The 19,760-nt window shown below is 38.2% G+C and overlaps 1 protein-coding gene across 3 annotated transcripts in view; it reads right to left on the bottom strand.

Annotated features, from left to right (window-relative positions):
- The window catches only part of LOC127456399 (alpha-1,3-mannosyl-glycoprotein 4-beta-N-acetylglucosaminyltransferase C-like), a 228,290-nt gene that overhangs the window by 156,612 nt on the left and 51,918 nt on the right, over nt 1-19,760 (bottom strand). The window contains exon 2 of one of the 3 annotated variants that reach the window (XM_051724867.1): nt 1,464-1,537. The exons of 1 other annotated variant lie outside the window; for it this stretch is intronic. The gene's annotated coding sequence lies outside the window, so the exon portion shown is untranslated. Of the gene's footprint in view, nt 1-1,463; nt 1,538-19,760 lie in introns of those variants that run through there. One more of the 3 variants, XM_051724869.1, reaches the window with a different exon arrangement.

The following is a 19,760-nucleotide window of genomic DNA, read 5'->3' as shown; positions in this document are numbered from 1 at the left end:
AGCGTGCTCTCCCACCACTGATGAAAATGAAGGAACTTTCTCAAGCTGTCAAAGATTTCCCTCTACCTCAAATCACTGACAGGTGAACTTTTATTACACACTCATACTCACTCTTTCAATTCTCTCTCTCATGCACACACACAGAAATACAAAAATCAGAGGGGTCTGCTGTCAAATTTATTTTCTTCCTTTCGGAAGAAAGAAAAGAAAAATGCTTTTGCTGAACCCTGAACTTTTCTGAAGTGCAGTACAGAAGAAAAAAGTGCATAATGTTATCTGCTACCTTCTCAAATACATGTATTTTTCAGATGCAGACCAAACTGACTCTCTCTTTTTGGGAAGGGGGGAATCGTAATTTCAAAGTATCACAACACGGCAACCTCCACCACCCAACCACCACCAGTTGAGTCCCGTCCTGCACGGGGGTAGGCTCCTCGCCCCTGCCTCCTATCTCCGGCCGGATATGACGGTTCTGAGTACAACTTCTTCAGACCGCCAGACGGGGCATATGCCAAAAGAGATTAAGCAACACTAAGGTCAAGTATGTGAGAATACAAAACATAGTGCAACATTAAGTCAACGAACACTCAATTATTTCCATTCACACCAAATGCAAACTCAAAACAAGCTTAGAGTATTAGTCTATAACTTGTTTCCTTGGTAAGAATTTTTTTACAGATCCTCCATACAGCTAAACTTCAGTGGGTTTTCGCGTAATGATAAAAACACTAGAACCAAAATATGATATTTCCTCACAATGATTTATTGTTATTTATTTTTATATTTTTTATATTTTTCTACGATGCATTAAAGCAGGAAGTTTAGCACTTATTCCACATAGTAGCCTGCCGAAGTGCAATGAAGATGAATGAGAAACAAGTGAGTAAAAGACTGCAATATCTCGCAGTTTTGAACATAAACACCAAGAACCCAGATAACAATACAATATTGTGGCTCCCAGCCCTACTCTTTTGTCTCTCATAAAAAATATCCTCACAATAAACTCAATGCACACGCTGTCAAGATGTCTACCAGTGAAATATGACAACACCAAAAATAAATGACCATAATTACTATCCGTCAAGTGTGATTAACAATGCCTGTTATTTTATTTTAGGTGCATGAAATTGAGCACACTTATACACTGAATTAGCAAACATGTTAATCTATTATGAGGATCCAAAATCAATATCATTTTCATGTTTCATTGAGGTTATGGTTAGAGGGTGCACATGAATTATGAATGATATGAAAAGAGATCCAAGATATATAAAGTATACACTGTGGGAATGCCTAGTGTCTGTTTTATGGATTCTGTTAATAAAGGCTTGCCCACAGAGATGCAACATAGCAGATCAATAGAGATCTAAGACATGCAGCCAATGAGCAAGTGCCACACAAAGCAAGACAGATAAAGGCAGGCGAAAGTCAGCAAGACTGTAAATACATCCAGCTGCACTCACTTATATGGCTTATCCTATGGGCTATTACTGGTGGGGGCTTTCAGCACAAATCAAACTGGCATGCATTTTCAAACCTGCAAGAGAAAGAGAATGCAAGACAAACAAAATAAAACATTGTGGTTAAAATTAATAATTTGTGGAATCATAAAAGGGCAGAGGGGGAATAAAAGTGATCTTGAACTAAGTCACGAGCAGAGAAGCCATTTATTTTTTTTATTTTTTTTTTTTACAGAAGAGCCAGTTCATCATTCTCGGAGACACCTGCGAATCGCGATCAAACCCTCCTTTTGTTTGTTTGGGATTCTGTTACTTCAAAGCTGTTTGCCGTGATAAATCCAACCCCTTGCCTAAATCTCAAAGATGAGGAATGCCCAGATCAAAGGGACAGGAGTGGATGACATCATTGAAAAAGATTCTTTCCAACTGACACTAAGCGGTAAGTGAGCCTAAAGGAATAGTTAACCAAAAATTAAAATTCTGTCATTATTTACTCACCCTTATGCTTTTCAAACCCCTTTTTTAGTAGATTTCACTGGATTCAGTGGAATTTTTTCAGTGGAACACAAAACATATAAATTTGTGAAGAATTGTTACAGTTCACAGCTCTTGCCATACAATGGTATTTCATGTTTTTTTGGAGTCTGACAGCTGTGGTTACTATGAACATGATGAAGTATGATGCTGTATACAGGGCAGTAGCAAGGAATTCTGTGCTCCCTGACTGAATAAAACTTTGGGCCCCCCACCTTATTTATTTATTTCCTTTTTAATCATTGTTTTTATAATTTTATAGCAGATTACTGCTCAGAATTAATATATGTAAAATCAAATCCATAACACTCCAGTGGTGAAATCCATGTCTTCTGAAGTGATCTGATAGGTGTGGGTGAGAAACAGATCATTATTTATGTCCTTGTTTACTATAAATTTTCCTCCCTGGTGGCGATATGCACAAAGAACATGAATTGCCAAAAACAAAAGAAGAAGAATGTGAAAGTGGAGATTTATAATAAAAAAGGACTTAAATATTGATCTGTTTCTCACCCACACCTAGCATATCTCTTTTGAGGATATGGTTTTAACCAGTGGAGTCGTAAGGATTATTTTTATGCTGCCTTTGTGTGCTTTTTGGAACTTCAAAATGTTGGTACCTATTCACTTGCATTGTATTCACTTCTAAAAATCTTTGTTTATGTTCAGCAGAAGAAAGAAAGTCATACAAATCTAGGATGGCATGAGGGTGAGTAAATGATGAGGGAATTTTCATTTTTGGGTGAACTATTCCTTTAACAACAAGTAAGATGAAAACCACTCTCCCTTTCATTCCTAAACTAGAGCACCAATACCTGTTTCAAAGTAAACCCTCTAGTGCATAGAGTGGACATTCTATTACCTTCAGTGCACACTTTCATCTGAATGCTGTCTTTAATCTTTTCTCAGCATCTTTGAGCCTGGTGGGAAGTAAAAGAGGGGGATGTATCCAGAAACCTCAAAATCCCCTTCTAGAGCTAAAAAAAGGCGAACCTATGACCCCAACCCACCTCTCCAGCAGCTAAAAAAAACAAAACAAACTCTAGTAATTTTGGGTAAAAGCTAGAAAAGGAAGGATAACCACTGACAGCGATAGTGCTACATACCTGTCTGAGCGTGTCTGATTAATCTGGATTTAGACTAAACAACATTAAAGTGTGGATTTTAGCTCAAAATGATATTAGAGAAGCCATTTAATTTTATGTTCTGTGGTATAAAAAAAAATAAAATAAATAAATAAATAAATACATTTGTCAAATTGAAAACACTATGTCCAAAATGGACAAAAACATATACGATACTACTTACTGTGCAATACTGTATACTGCCTGCTATTTATTTTTTTTAAATAGTATTGAAACATTGTGTGAAACAGTAGGCATTATTACACGATACATGTTTCAAAGGTTAAGTGTGAAATAGCACTGTACCATAATACTCTTACTATTTCTGTTGTCTGAGTTGTATAGTAGAATACTTTTCCGAATATAGCAAACGACCCGTCATAACATCATCAGGTTGCATGTTTAACACAGCAAATGTCGTCCAGCCTGATGAAAATGCAAATTCTATCATCATTTACTTACCCTCATGACATTTCAAACCCATGTGATTTTCTTTCTTCAGTGGAACACAAGAGGAGATATTTTGAAGAATGTTAACACTGCTCTTTTTTGACATTCAATGAAAGTGAATGGTGACTGAAGTTCCCTATCTGTCACTCACTCGAAGTTGTGTCGATGTAGTGACACTAGGGGTCACACTTGGGAGCCCGAAACACCTCTGATCTTTTGAAAAAAGGCCAATGAGAATTGGCGAGTGGAATTTGCATGCCACTCCCTCGGACATACGGGTATAAAAGGAGCTGGTATGCAACCACTCCTTCAGATTTTCTCTTCGGAGCCGAGCGGTTGCATTCAGTGCACTGAATACATTCCTCTTAAAAGAACTCACCTCGCTAAAGACTGCTGGATTTGATGGCGCATTTCAGCGGCCTCTCCCCCTCTGTGCCTGTGCAGTGCAAAGAACGCCCCTGGGCGCTTCAGCAGAGCAAAAAAAAAGAGTATATTTTGAAAAGAGTATATTTTCCATTCATAAAAGAGCGGCACACACGGAACGTCTTTTTAAAGATGCCTTTCCGTTTGTGTGTTATTCCTGGTTGCGGTCGCTATCTCTCTGCTTCTGATGGCCACGATCGCTGTCTTACATGTCTGGGCGCTGCTCACATGGAGACATAGTTCGTGGATGGATCATGTCCTCATTGTGAGAACATGACCATGGCAACGTTGCGGTCACGGCTTGCATTCGTTAGAAAGCAAGCCACCCCAGTGGCTCCCCGCCTCGGTCCTTCTACCTACGGGTATGAGGCCGTGCTGGTTAGCACTGGGGGCGATTTGGGGACCTCAATGGGACCACCTCTGCCGGGTATCCCCCCACAGACCTCCCATTCCCCAGCATGCTCGCTTGCCCCGATCGGGCTCTCGGGCGAGATCGCCGGCTCGTCTCAGGGCGGGTTCGACATCTCGTCCGGCGCCCCGGAAGATGATGAGTTATCGAGCGCAGCATCGGAGAGCGGGCTTGTCCGTTCTCCTTCGGGAACGGTCGCCCAGTCTCAGGCCAACATGGAAATGACGGACATGCTTTCCCGGTGGCCGCGAGTGTCGGGCTAGAGTGGAACCCTCCGCTCTCCCCTGAACCCTCACGGCTCGACGATTGGTTCCTGGGCTCCGGTTCCTTTCTTCCCGGAAGTGCATGAGGAGCTGACTAGATCGTGGGAGGCACCTTTTACTGCGTTCACTCGCGGATCCCAGTCCGTTAACAAAATTCCACTCTTTTTGGGGAGAAAAAAGAGGGAAAAAAGGCCTCGGCTGGGCTAGCCTATCCCTATTTGTTGGGCAGTCGACTTGTTCCTGAAGGACCGTTCGACGCTCATAGCAGCGTTGGGGGAGGTTACGTGACAGCCTGATGCGCTGGCTATGAGGCACACAAAGGTCTTCCCGTCTCGCACCGCTAGTCCACGTAACACAGTTCAGCTAGTTGTGGCGTTTTGTATAGGGACCCCTAGTGTCACTACATCGACACAACGTCGAGTGAGTGACAGATAAGGAACGTCATGGTTATATTCGTAACCTCCGTTCCCGGATGGAGGGAATGAGACGTTGTGTCCCTCTTGCCACAATGCTGAACCACCCGCTGAAAGTGCCAGGACCTTGTCTCGGCTCCTCAGCACAAAATCTGAATGAGTGGTTGCATACCAGCTCCTTTTATACCAGTATGTCCGGAGAAGTGGCATGCAAATTCCACTTGCCATATTCTCATTGGCCTTTTTTGAAAAGATCAGAGGTGTTTCGGGCTCCCAAGAGTGACCCCTAGTGTCACTACATTGACACAATGTCTCGTTCTCTCCATCAGGGAACGGAGGTTACAAAAGTAACCATGATGCTTTCAGTGCCCTAACATTCTGCCTAACATCTCATTCTACAGGTTTGGAACAACATGAGGCTGAGTAAATGATGATTTTACTACATTAACTATCTCTTTAAAAATCATTTCTGATATTATGTCTGGTTCCTCATTACATATGGGAGGTCAAGTTGAAACTCTGTACTACACATTTTGGCAAAAATAGTAGGTCATCCGTGTATTCTATGCATACAAAAACTTTGCATAATATGCACAGTATACTGTACATACTATATATTCTAGCAATAGTAAGAGTAGTATGGTATTCTAAGCATAACCTATGTGTAGTATTTACCTTACTGTAATACTGCACAAACTTGTACCCTTTCGTAATTTTTAATTAATCCCCAACATGTACCACTGTTCGTGGTGTACAATAGGCAAGGTTTACCAAGCCCACCTGATCTTTCTCTCCAGGCCTTTAAAATACTATTAATAACTAATGGGCTTTCTCATTCAATGCACTTACAAACATGTTCTGGCCATTATGAGCTCCATTTACTATCGGGTCTCATGCCTGCATGCCTAAATGTGAGTCGTCTGCCTTCCCTGATTCCCTCTGCATGTAGCAAACATCTAAGATGGGCATGAAATCCCCCAGTCACTAGAGACTGCATGTTTGGGGCAGTGGTGTCTCAGCAGTTAAGGCTCTGTGTTACTGACCAGAAGGTCAGGGGCTCAAGCCCCAGCACCACCAAGATGCCACTGTTGGGCCCTTGAGCAAGGCCCTTGAACCTATCTGCTCCAGGGGTGCCGTTTCATTGCTAACCCTGTGCTCTGACCTCAGCTTAGCTGGGATATGCAAAAAAAATAAATAAAAGAATTTCACTGTATATGCTCAAAATTTATATTATGTGACAAAAAATAAAGGCTTCTAAAGGCTTCATCTTGTCTGTGTGTGAGTGTGTGTATTTGTAGCCCAACTGCTTGTTTAAAAAAAAAAAAAAAAAAAAAAAAAAAAAATTTTTAGGGTGGCGAACAGAAAGCATAATGTTCACATCTATATAGATTTTCCTCCCCAGAAAATCTCAGGGATTCCCCTTCTGTTAGGAATGACCTCAGAATAATATTTCACATCACTTGGCCTTGAAATACAAAGAAGCACATACAGACACACAGAGAGAATGCCACTCTGAAAAGCCTCTGAAATAACAGCTCTTTTAATGTAGGCTCTTTTTAATGTTTGTTTAATGTAAACAAAAAGGAGTGATTTGTAAATTATATTCACCCTTTGCTATATTGAAAGCACTACAACTAAACATTATATGATGTTTTACCTTGTGAATGTAATATGTTTTTATTTATTTTATTTTTATTTTTTATTTTTTTTATGTACAGTACTTTCAAATCAGATGATTTGAAATTACAACACACTCCAAAATAAGTTTAGACAGGGGCAATTTAAGACAAATAACAATTTGACGATTAAAATAACATGGCAATGTGAAACAGATGTTAAACAGGTGAGTCAATCGTGTCATAGTATATAAGGAGCCACCAAAAACAGGCTAGTCCTTCAAGAGCAAGGATCATTCGAGACTTTTCAATTTGCCAACAGATGCTTCAGCAAATAATCCAGCACTTTGAGAACAATGTTCCTCAAAGACAAATTGGAAGGATTTGGGGTATTTCACCCTCTAAAGTGCACAATATAGTTAAAAGATTCAAGGAATATGGTCAAATCTCGGTGCGTAAAGGGCAGGACGAAAACTACTTCTGAATGTGCGTGATCTCTGATCCCTCAGACGTCACTGTCTTAAAAAACATAATTCGTTTGTAATGGATATCATGAACATGGGCTTGGGATAACTTTAGTAAACCTTAGTCAACACCACTCGCCGCTGCATCCACAGGTGCAAGTTAAGACTTTACAATGCAAAGCAGAAGCCCTACATCAACACTGTTCAGAAGCGCTGCCGACTTCTCTGGGCTCAGTCTCATCTTAGATGTAAAGTAGAACAGTGTAACTGTGTTTTTTGGTCCGATGAGTCCACATTTCAAATAGTTTTTGAAAAACACAGCCGTAGTATTCTCCGGGCCAAAGAGGAAATGGACCATCCAAGCTGTTATCAGCGTCAGGTCCAAAAGCCAGTGTCTGTATGGGCCAGGGGTGTGTCCATGCCCATGGCATGCGTAACTCGCACATCTGTGAGGGCACCATTAATGCAGACAGATATGTACAAATTTTAGAGAAACATATACTGCCATCCAGTACCGTCTTTTCCAGGGACATCCCAGTATTTTCAGCAGGACAACTCCAAACCACATACTGGCCGAATAAGCAGAGAGTGCGGGTGCTAGATTAGCCTGCCTGCAGTCTTGACCATCTCCAATTGAGAACGTGTGGTGCATTATGAAGTACACAATATGGCAATGAAGACCCCGTACAATTGTGCAGCTGAAGACCTGCATAATGGATGAATGTGGGAAAATTCCACTATTTAAACTTAACAAACTTGTGTCTTCAATGCCTAAATGCTTAAGTGTTATTTGAAGAAATGATGTTTCATAGTGGTAAACACTCGACTGTCCCAACTTTTTGGAGCGTGTTGCAATCATCTGATTTGAAATTACTGTACATATATAAACAGTGGCGTATCCAGGAAATTTTTACTGGGGTGGCCAAGATGGGGCACAGACCTAGTGTGGGGTGGCGATACCGGGAGAACCTTTATGAATGGTACATGATCAAAATGTGTAAATATCGCATTGCTTTGCTTCAACCTCTACACATGTAGAATAAATGAATTCTTAAACTCATGTTAGCATTCATTCAATATCAGACTTTTGTTTTGACATTTGACAGTTTTCTGTTCCTGTTCTATTTCAACCTATTACAGTTTCTGGGAATCTCTGGTTATTTTAACATAACATCCATTTTTAAATCAGTAATTGTTTAGGAAAAGTCAGTTACACATTTTTAAGAGCTATTCTCATTGTAGAGAATTAATCTGTGTATAACATCAGGTATAGTGTATAATCATAAAAAGATACAAGTACAGGTGATAACTGATTGAGGCGCAATTCAGTCAATCATTCAATCAATTATTCATTCATTTATTAGCTATAACTGCACTGTCCAGCAGAAATATTGTTAAATTGGGTACAAATCAGTGTGTGAAATTGGCTACGAGGGCTTATAGGTGTCTGTCTGGAAACCCCAAAATTGCAGATTGAGCTCTGAATACAGTAAAAAAACAAAACTCTATTTACAGTATCTACTCAGGTTTATTTGTTTATCTGATAGCTTCAATTACTTTGAATATTACCAAATAAAATAGTTAGTCAAATCATTTGCGGCATTTAAGTGCAATTTGCCCTGCCTCTGCATATTTAAAATGTCAAATAAGGTATAAAAACTTTGAAGATTTTATTGGTCTGACTGACCAATAATACACATAAAGAGCTCATAAATAACTCGTAAAGATTTAAAGTACAGTCACAGCACAAACCCTTCCATTTCACACACAGGTTAGCCATATATATAACTTTAGCTATTGAACATATACATCTGTATAACTCTTTACACACCTCCATCATTAAATCAGAAAACATGGCATTTCATATTTCATGTCAATATAAAGATAACATGTTGAATGTGGTGTAGGGTCTAGCTTACTCTTTAACCTAGCTACTGTTAATAATGAAAAAATGTTTTCACATTCACATGGAAATTCGGGATAAATTAAACGTTAGATTAGATTAACATACCTCTCAAATAACAGCTTTCTTTTTGACCACAAATCGACGTCGTCAACTCATTGTCAGCTTCGTGGTTCTGACCGACCGTTATACTTCAGATCTGGCGCCCACTGCCCGCGACCTGCGGCACCTGCCTGGCCACCTGCGGCCTGCCCCTCCCCCCACTGATCAAAGATCAGCTCACACAGCTTCAGTCCCACCACTACTATAATGGTCAGAAATATAAAACTGACCCTGGGTCAGTGTGGCTCTAAATCAACAAATGACCTGAGATGTCATCTCTGATTGACAGGTGTTTCTATTGGTTCTTCGTTCTTGTGTTGATGAACATGATGAACTACCAATCAGTTCTGGGGTGGCCACAGAGTGGCCAATGAGATTTCAGGGGTGGCCCAAATCACCCTTTTTTGTTTTTATTAGGATTTTTCATACTGTCCCAACTTTTTTGGAATTGGGGTTGTATGTGCAACTCAGAATTTTTTTTGGGGGGGGGAACTTTTAGCTCTTATATAATTGCAAATGCACTATCCCTTTAATTTGCATTTCATTTAGAACTACCAATTCATTGCTGATATATCAGGGCATCTCTCCAGGTAAAGGCTTTCATGTCAAACTTTCATCCAATAACTATTTTATACATTTACTGGGTCTATGAAAAAACTGAATATAATCCATTAAAAATGTAAATTTTCTAAAATAGATTGCAAGTGTTATTAAGATTAATACCTGATAAGCATTTAAATATCAGGAAATACAAGTAAACTAAGTAAACATCCATTGCTTCAACCAGCACTACATTAATTCATTTGGCAAATGCAACGTGCGTTTATGGTACACACATTTGTTTAGTATGTGAATAAAATCAAACAAACACACTTGCTAAAACTGACCAATCATTCTCAGCCATTATCAATGATAATGGCTAATGACTCTTCCCATAAATCCCCTTTCCAGTGAAAACAGAGAGTAATTAACAGTGAGTGGATTACATGATTGCAATGATTTACAGATTAATGTGCACGGTTATTCCTAACATCACCAAGCTGCATTGACTGGGCTCTTTCAAAGGCCAGTTTTCACTCAAATTGTTCAAGAGAATGAAACAGAAAATTGCAGTGTGATAAAATTGCTAGTCATAAAACTAACTATTAGAGCAGATGAGCCACTTCCTGGAATTGCTTTGATTTCTGATGAGTGAAAAGAAAGATCAATGCTTAATTGACAACAACAATGGATCAGAATGGGAACTGCTCTGAAAGGACACTTCGATGGAGCGACCAACTTGAACAGTCCCTCGCTCAAAACCACTCTGAGGTAATACAAGGCACATCCCATGAATATGGGTCACTTGAGTGTCTCATGACTTTTTTTTTAAAGAATTAAAGACAAATAAAATGGCTTTTCTTTTTTTTTTTTTTTATTGTTACAACTATTAGTTTTGTTAGATAAACTATTATCTATTATAAATTAAACTGGGATTTTGGTCTGCCCCACCTCAGAGAGCTTGACCTTTATTCTATCCAACAAAATCATACAAAAATGCAATCGTTTTTACATGATAATGAATTGATATTTACTAACCCTCTTAAGAGGACAAAGCGGGAATTTTTTTCTGAAATTGTTTTGCATGCCCTCCCAATGAGTTTTGTGTTCCTTCACAATAGTTTTGCGGTCCCTTGCAATACATTTACCATGGTTTTACTACAGCAACCATATTTTAACCATCATATTTGTTGTGAAACCATAGTGATAATACAGGAAAACGAAAACTATTATAATAAAAATTGTGGTAACTATGGTTTACTACACAAATACCATAGTTTAATTATGGTTACTGTAGTAAAACCATGGCTTTAATACAGTATATAGTTGAAGTCAAGTTTACATACACCTTAGCCGAATGCATTTAAACTCAGTTTTTCACAATTCCTGACATTTAATTGTAGAAAACATTCCCTGTCTTAGGTCAGTTAGGATCACTACTATATTTTAAGAATGTAAAATGTCAGAATAATAGTAGAGAGAATGATTTATTTCAGATTTTTTACATACAATATGTTACTATTTGGTAGCATTGCCTTTAACTTGTTTAACTTGGGTGAAACCTTTTGGATAGCCTTCCACAACCTTCTCACAATAAGTTGGAATTTTGGCCCATTCCTCCAGACAGAACTGGTGTATCTGAGTCAGGTTTGTAGGCCTCCTTGCTCGCACATGCTTTTTCAGTTCTGCCCACACATTTTCTTTCAGATTGAGGTCAGAGCTTTGTGATGGCCACTACAATACCTTGACTTTGTTTTCCTTAAGCCATTTTGCCACAATATATCCACATAATTTTCCTTCCTCATGATGCCATCTATTTTGTGAAGGGTACCAGTCCCTCCTGCAGCAAAGCACCCCCACAACATGATGCTGCCACCCCCATGCCTCACGGTTGGGATGGTGTTCTTCGGCTTGCAAGCCTCACCCTTTTTCCTCCAAACATAACAATGGACAATATGGCCAAACAGTTCAATTTTTGTTTCATCAGACCAGAGGACATTTCTCCAAAAAGTATGATCTTTGTCCCCATGTGCACTTGCAAACTGTAGTCTAGCTTTTTTATAGTGGTTTTGGAGCAGTGGCTTCTTCCTTACTGAGCAGCCTTTCAGGTTATGTCGTTATAGGACTTGTTTTACTGTGGATGTAGATACTTGTCTATCTGTTTCCTCCAGCATCTTCACAAGGTCCTTTGCTGTTGTTCTCGGATTGATTTGCACTTTTCGCACCAAACTACGTTAATTTCTAGGAGATAGAATGCGTCTCCTTCCCGAGAGGTATGATGGCTGCGTGGTCCCATGGTCTTTATACTTGCGTACTATTGTTTGTACAGATGAACATGGTACCTTCGGGCATTTGGGAATTGCTCCCAAGGATGAACCAGACTAGTGGACATCCACAATTTATTTATTTTTTCTGAGGTCTTGGCTGATTTCTTTTGACTTTCCCATGATGTCAAGCAAAGAGGCACTGAGTTTGAAGTTAGGCTTAAAATACATCCACAGGTACACCTCCAATTCAGTACACCTCATATTAGAAGCTAATTGGCTAATTGTCTAAAGGCTTGACATCATTTTCTGGAATTTTCCAAGCTGCTTAAAGGCACAGTTAACTTAGTGTATGCAAACTTCTGATCCACTGGAGTTGTGATATAGTCAATTAAAAGTGAAACAATCTGTCTGTAAACAATTGTTGGAAAAAAAAATTGTGTCCTAAAGTAGATGTCCTAAACAACTTGCCAAAACTATAGTTTTACTACACTAATACCATAGTAACCGTGATTGTGGTAACTGTGTTTTTTTGGCAGAAACCATGGTTTTACTATAGTAATATTGTAATAACCATGATTGTTGTAGGCTAACCATTTTTTGTGTTTTGATTTTTGTTTTTGGCCGAAACCCTGGTTACTATAGTAATATTATTGTAACTATGAAAAGTTCCCATTTGAAAAGTACATTTTTTTTGGTGGAAACCATGGACTAACCATGATTAATCTTGTGGTTACTATTTTTTTACCATGGTATTTGTAGTAAACCCATACTAAACTCAAAATAAAAAATTTTATTTCCATAGTTTTTTTTTTCCTGTCTTAATACCATATATTTACTACGAATATTTAGGTTAAAATATGGTTACTGTAGTAAACCATGTAAAACCATAAATTAATTGCGAGGGAACGCAAAACTGATCCATGAAAAAAAAAATTCCCTCCTTGTCCTCTAAGTGGGATCCACAGATATTCAATTAATTGCAGTAAAAAAAAAATATAAGTAATCTGAATTTCCAAAAACGTAATTTTTAGTCGTGTCCCATATTTTGCACCCAACCTTGTTACAGCATGATTTCCCCCATATAAACAAACCCTGCAACATTCCTTTATTTTTCTTACCATTTATTAAATTTTTGAGTGACATGCCTTTTTTTGTAGGCCTTTTCCTATTCATGGAAAGTGGCACTGAGTGGGTATAATAATGTCCAATCCTTGACACCTTAGGGTACAACGGGGCTAAAGGCCCTCCTGCAGGGGCAGACTGGGAAGACAAATTGGCCATGGATTTTACATAGAAACCAAATGTGCTTATATTTGGTATTCTGCCACCAAGCAACTACTATAAAACATTTGGGCTCCTGCTCTTCAGAACAAATTCTCCTTGGAGAGAAAGTTGTTCTTAACTTAACCAGCTGTAGATAGACGGGCTTTAAGCTAGAGGTAGCCACTGCTGTGCTGGTCTGCAACTGATCTGTTTTGCATGGCTCCTGATGTGGGACGTGCACCTGTGTGGGTTGCTTTAGGACCGAAGCGCCTGGTTACTCCATCACATATTACTACACTCAGCAGAGCACGTAACAGATGTTGCACAGAATAACAATTACGCTTCAGTTTGTCATGGTTCAGCACAATTCTTTTGGCCAATTTATCATGTGAGCACATATGTACAACCAAAGTCAGCTCCATCACTATTTCCAATCCTTATCCTTGATGACTACATGCTTGTGACAGTAAGTAGTTTTTTTTTAAACTGCAAAAAAATAGTAATTCAATTTCACGTGGGAAATGTTCTTACATATGCATTCGATTGACATTATGAGGTTATAACGAGGTGCATTGTGTAAGCAGGTGGGGGACTTGTATATAGGATGGCATTAGTAGATTTGGCTGACTCACTGGAAATGGATGAAATAGTACAATAGGGCCAAGAGCGATTTAGATGATAGAGCTTCCTGTCACAGCTGGGGGCATCTCACTGTACTCCACATTCAAGTGTTCGTACACCTACCGCAGAGCATCCGCTAAACATGTCACTGCTCATCTTACTAATTACCGTCATTACGTACCAACTCAGGCTGCTCTCCTGCCTGACTAACCACACACAGCTGTCAACCTCCATTTAGCTTGCAAGAAACAATGCAGTTTCAGGTTAATATTTTAGTTTCTTACCATGAAAAATCTAATTTACCTTTTGTTTAGTTCATGTACAATAGAAATATATACTCACTGAGCACTTTATTAGGAACACCTGTACACCTACTTTTTCAAGTGATTATTTAATCAGCCAATCATGTGGCAGCAATGCAATGCATAAAATCATTCAGATACAGGTCAGGACATTCAGTTAATGTTCACATCAACCAACAGAATGGGGAAAAATGTGATCTCAGTAATTTTGACTGTGGCATGATTGTTGGTGCCAGATGCCTGGTTTGAGTATTTCTGTAACTGCTGATCTCATGGGATTTTCACACACAACAATCTCTAGAGTTTACTCAGAATGGTGCCAAAAACAAAAAACATCCAATGAGCGGCAGTTCTGCGGATGGAAATTTTACCCGTCATGGTGAGGGTACTAGGAAAATGCCACACAAAATAAAGAAAGAAAGAAAATTATTCCTAAACTAAAGAGCAGTTATGATGACAAAGACTAAAATCAGTGTTGGGTAAGTTACTCAAAACAGTAATCCATTAAAAATGACTAATTACTTCTCATAATGTGCAATTATATTACTGATTACTTCTAATTACTTATTACTATACTTTTAAGTTACTTTCTAAAACACTTACACAGCAATTGTTGTTCAAAATAATGTTTATATTTCCTCCTTGTTCACTGTTGCACACCCTTCAGCTGTCACAGAAACGCAAACAGACATGCATATGAACATAAGCATTAATATTTTAAATGTATTGTTCATAAATAACATTATTTTAGAAAAATGTGACTCAGGAAGAGACCTTGACTAACAAGTAAATAAAATGATAAAAAATGCATAATGACTCCTTTAATTATTCTGTTTAAACATGCCGAATCAGAGATGAAATGGAGATAGGCACATAAATATATTTATAACATGAAAATGTGCACTTCTGCATGCGCATCCTCAAGAAAGTTTGTGTGGAAAAAAACAAAGTGTGCACATATTGGATGCACATCTGAGGGTTACCATCAAGTGGGGCTCAAAGCAAAACAGTCAGCAACATTACTGCTGGCACCACAAACCAAAGAGTCAGAGCCAGCTGTAAATTCCCCTCCTTACATTCATATTCCACTCTTCCTTGGGGGCCACAAAAAGCTGTCTCCATTTTTAAAAGAAGGAGGAAATTCCAGTATTACATATGAAACAATGTGGACTATATATAATCTGCAGAGGGAGAACCACACACTGTACACTCAACTTGTATTGTTTGTTTAAAATACACTGATGTCAGTGAGAGATTGTCTCCACTTATGCGCCATCTGTTTCTTAAGGGCCCCCTCATTAGAATGGAGGAGATACATACAAATGTCTTAGGTTTTCTCAAATGAACCTGATTCAGACTGGTCATGCTGGGAAAGGGAAATGCCCAGGGAGCTCAGACTGGCCTTATTTCAGTCTCCAATCCATTAGGTGTGCATTCACAGCATGAAAACCTGATCTATTGTGATGAGCAGTGAGCGGAACAGAGCATATTCTTATTACGGCTATCCAATACACAGCACAATAGAATTCACTTCGATGTTCATTCTGAACTAATGATCTTCAGCTAAAATCCAAATGAACAATTATCTTTCGAATTTTACATGTGAGAAAAAAAATATATTAGGTATTTTAGCCTTAGGGGAAGAAAAATTGCCAGTGTAGTTAAAAAAGTCGTTTTGTTGGCATCTCATTAGAGCCAGTAAATCATTAAGTATTGGGATGTTTTACTCATCGAGAGCAGTGATACTCTCTGTCTTAGCCATTCATCTTAATTTACCACAAAGTCAATATATGGACAATTCCACCTTTAGCCCTGATGCACATAATACAAAAATAAATGTTCTGGATATAATTAATATTTCCACTGGGATATAATGACTAATCCATCAATACAAATCTGCCCTTTTTTAGATCAATGTAGACGATCGAGTTGTGGGATTAGTGAGATCAAAACCAAGCTCTGTGGGCTGTCTCGTTTGTTGATGTCCATTTTACATTCAAGTTCTAAATAAATATTTAAAGGTGAAAAGTGTCCATTCTGCGACACTAGCATCACCAAATGAAATTGTCAAAATATTGCTCACAAACAGATTTCTAAAACACCTCCCGCCATTGCTCAAAAAAAAAAAAAAAAAAGGTTGCTGTGTCGGGCGGGTTGGATGCTCAAACAGAACAACATTTTGAAAGCGCCACAGAGCCACAATGTTTACATTTTCAGAAATCAACATACAAATGGTTTGCTTATAGTTGTCTCTGCATATTAAGCTGCAAAAGGAGTGTCATGGCCATGTAGCACAATGCATATTTTAATTTAATGACTGGTTCTACCAAGACTGTTTAATTATTATTATTATTATTATTTTATAATCACACAGGTTAAGGCAGTTTTAAAACACTTAAAAAACTTTAGTATATGCAAGAAGGTGCACACTTTATTTATTATATGGGCCTCGTTTCCCAAAAGCATCGTAAGCCTAAGTAGATCATAGAATCCATCTTATGATTCATCTTAGTTTCGCGGCTCATTTCCCAAAAGCATCGTAACTTAAGTAGTACTTGAAAATGCTTGTAGATTTACAAGTGCTCTAGAGTACTCGTACAGCGCAAAGAGCATCGTAAGCACAAAGACTTACGACAAATGTGAAATTACACCTGATATAATTTAAACACCTCTAGCTACACTTTATGCTAAAACTTTAATATCAGGATACTTATTTTTATTTTAACAGACAAGTCTAATAATAATAATAATAATAATAATAATAAATATAGCTGCAAGCAGCAATTAAGGGGCCAAGCACATCAACCATTGTTAGGCATAACAATGGCAAAAAAAAAAAAAAGTAATTAAATCAATATGGTCATGATTTTAGGCAAAATGGTTGAAAAACCATGAATACTATCAATTGCATTGGGACATAAAAGTGTATTACTTTTGACCAACAAGTGGCGCTGTCACCAAATTGATATGGTGTGGTCAAGGTGCGGTCATGATGACACATATAAAGTTTCATGCAAATACTCCAAAGCGTTGCCTAGATAGAGCCTGAAAACCATTCTGGCACCAAAACAAAAACAGTTTGGTTTATCAACACGAAATCCATAAATTTTTGTCAGCATGGTCTGAAGGTGGTCTGATTTGATTTGAGTTAAAATCTGACAAATGCTCTAGGAGGAGTTCGAAAAAGTAGGTTTTTAAAGGATTTCAAAATGGCGGACAGGAAGTTCGATCGATCATGGCATAATTGGTATCCACATTCTCAGCACGAACCACGGAATCTACCAAGACTGGTCTCATGACAATAGCACAAAGTAATCAAAAGTAATTAGCATTTTATGAAAATTTGGTATAACTTTTGACTAGAAGGTGGCGCAGTCCCAAAACTTTTTGAGTACCTTCAGGGCATTGTGCCAATGACACATAACGTGTTTCGTAATGATATGTCAATGTATTTGAGCATTTTACAACAAAATTCAAAATGACCAATGCCCAAAATGGCCAACATAGGAACATTTGGCATCATTCAACTCGGCATCCTGCACAGAATCTAACAAGACCATATTTGTGATTTTAGGTGAAACCGTTCAGAAGTTATAAGCAAAAATATGCATTTTTCATATCTCGTGACCACTAGGTGGTGCTGTGCCGAAACTGTGCAGGTACTCTCAGGTCATGGTTGTCATAACACACACCAAGTTTGGTGTGAATAAGCTAAAGTGTTGCACAGATATAGCCTCACGTCCAATTTGGCGTGCTCTACGTCGAATTTGTTCACGCGTTATTTCAGAATCGTTTGACTAATTAACTTGAATTCCATAACTTTTTGTCAGCCTGGTCTGAAGATGATCTGATTCAATTTTTGTGCAAATCGAACAAACGGTCTAGGAGGAGTTAGGAAAAGTTGGTTTTTCGAAAAATTCTAAATGGCGGAAACAATTTCAAGATGGAAAATGACAACATTGATTCTAGCACTTACGGTTCAAAAGTTTTTAGCATAAACATGTGTGACATTTTGGGTAGTTGGTGGCGCTAGAGGGCTTGAGTTAGAGACTCCAAATTTGCTCCAGTTAATGTTCAGATTGTCCTCTATCTGTGTGCCAAATTTCACAACTTACCCTCATACAGTTCTTTGGGCTGCCATAGACTAAGTGGCGGAAGAAGAAGAAGAAGAATCATAAAAAGAACACTAACGATTACAATAGGTGTCTATGCACTATCAGTGCTTGGCCATTAATAATAAAAGAACACTAACGATTAAAATAGGTGCCTATGCACTTTTAGTGCTTGTCCCCTAATAATAATAATAATAAAATGCATAAAATAGACAGTCTATATAAATGGATAAATAGATTAATAAGTAAACAAATAAAGTTATTTGTGTGGACTAGTTGGTAACAGCAAAGTGGTGGCATGATTTATGCAGACAACTGTATAAATTAAAATCAGAGAGAGAAGAAATAAGTCAACTGCATGAAAATCATCTGTACATATTGGCTAATACTTGTCTCCTCTTCCTATCTGACAAGTTGTGTAGCACCGCACATGCAGCATTGCTGTCACTGTTATCAATTTTGGGAGTATAGAGCAGACCTCCGCTTTACTTCCCTAAAGTGCATCTTCTAAACGTCTCCTTGTTTTGCACTGCGTGATAACATGGTGAAGCTCGTAATATTCAATGAATGCTTGTAATTAGCAGGATCATACACAGGGCCTCCGCTGTCTTCACTAATCCTGGAAGCTTTCATATCGAGAGAAATGTGTGAAAAAGAATATTACACATGCACACCTGATTATGGAAGCAGATTGTGTAAAAGAAATAGATTGTTCTGCACAAAATTATTGTATAATAATATGTAAATATGTAGTTAATTAGGTTGAATATTTAAGAAAATATTTGTAATCAAATATTAGTGAGGTAAATTACAAATTATTGTAAAGTTACGCACAAATATAATAAAATTACAATGATGAGCAGTACTATACGGTCATATTTCAGCACTGTCGAAAGGACAGAGACACTCTTATTTAACACTTAAAACGCGTCCTCGCACGTTCATGTTAAGTGCAGTTTTGGGAAACGCACGTAAAACAAATAACAAACGTTCCTAAAATCACTTGTAGAAAACACCCTTCACTAAGATCGATCGTTATTGGGAAACGAGGCCCTGTTTAGTCCAAACCAGCTTTGGAGATAAGGGAGTGACTGCAGCATTTCTAGATACCATCAGGCAAAAGAAGAATTAAGGCTTTGACTCCAAAGTCATGCCATTCCAGCAGAAAATGTAACCCTTTTCGGTCAAGGAAGAAGGTCCCGCATTCATGTTTGCAATAGTTTGATGATACATTTTGTATTCATTTAGTTATGCTTCAATTCGTATATTTACATAAATATTATAGGTATTTTTTTGGCACTACGAGCAGCGCGTGAAGACTTTTTATTTATTTAATTAATTAAATCGCAGCCTTTGCGTTTGGTGTCATTGGGTTTTCAATTTTATTCTGATTAATCATTCAGCCCAATAAGGTTTCTTTATTGAATATTATTATTTAACAATACCTTCCTTTTGTGTTTTAGGTAGAACCAGATCTATTTAAATGATCCTTGT

Source organism: Myxocyprinus asiaticus, chromosome 18, assembly GCF_019703515.2.
Source record: "Myxocyprinus asiaticus isolate MX2 ecotype Aquarium Trade chromosome 18, UBuf_Myxa_2, whole genome shotgun sequence".
Lineage (NCBI taxonomy): Eukaryota > Metazoa > Chordata > Actinopteri > Cypriniformes > Catostomidae > Myxocyprinus > Myxocyprinus asiaticus.
The sequence above is the reverse complement of the archived record's forward strand: the minus strand, read 5'-3'. Positions and strand labels throughout refer to the sequence as shown.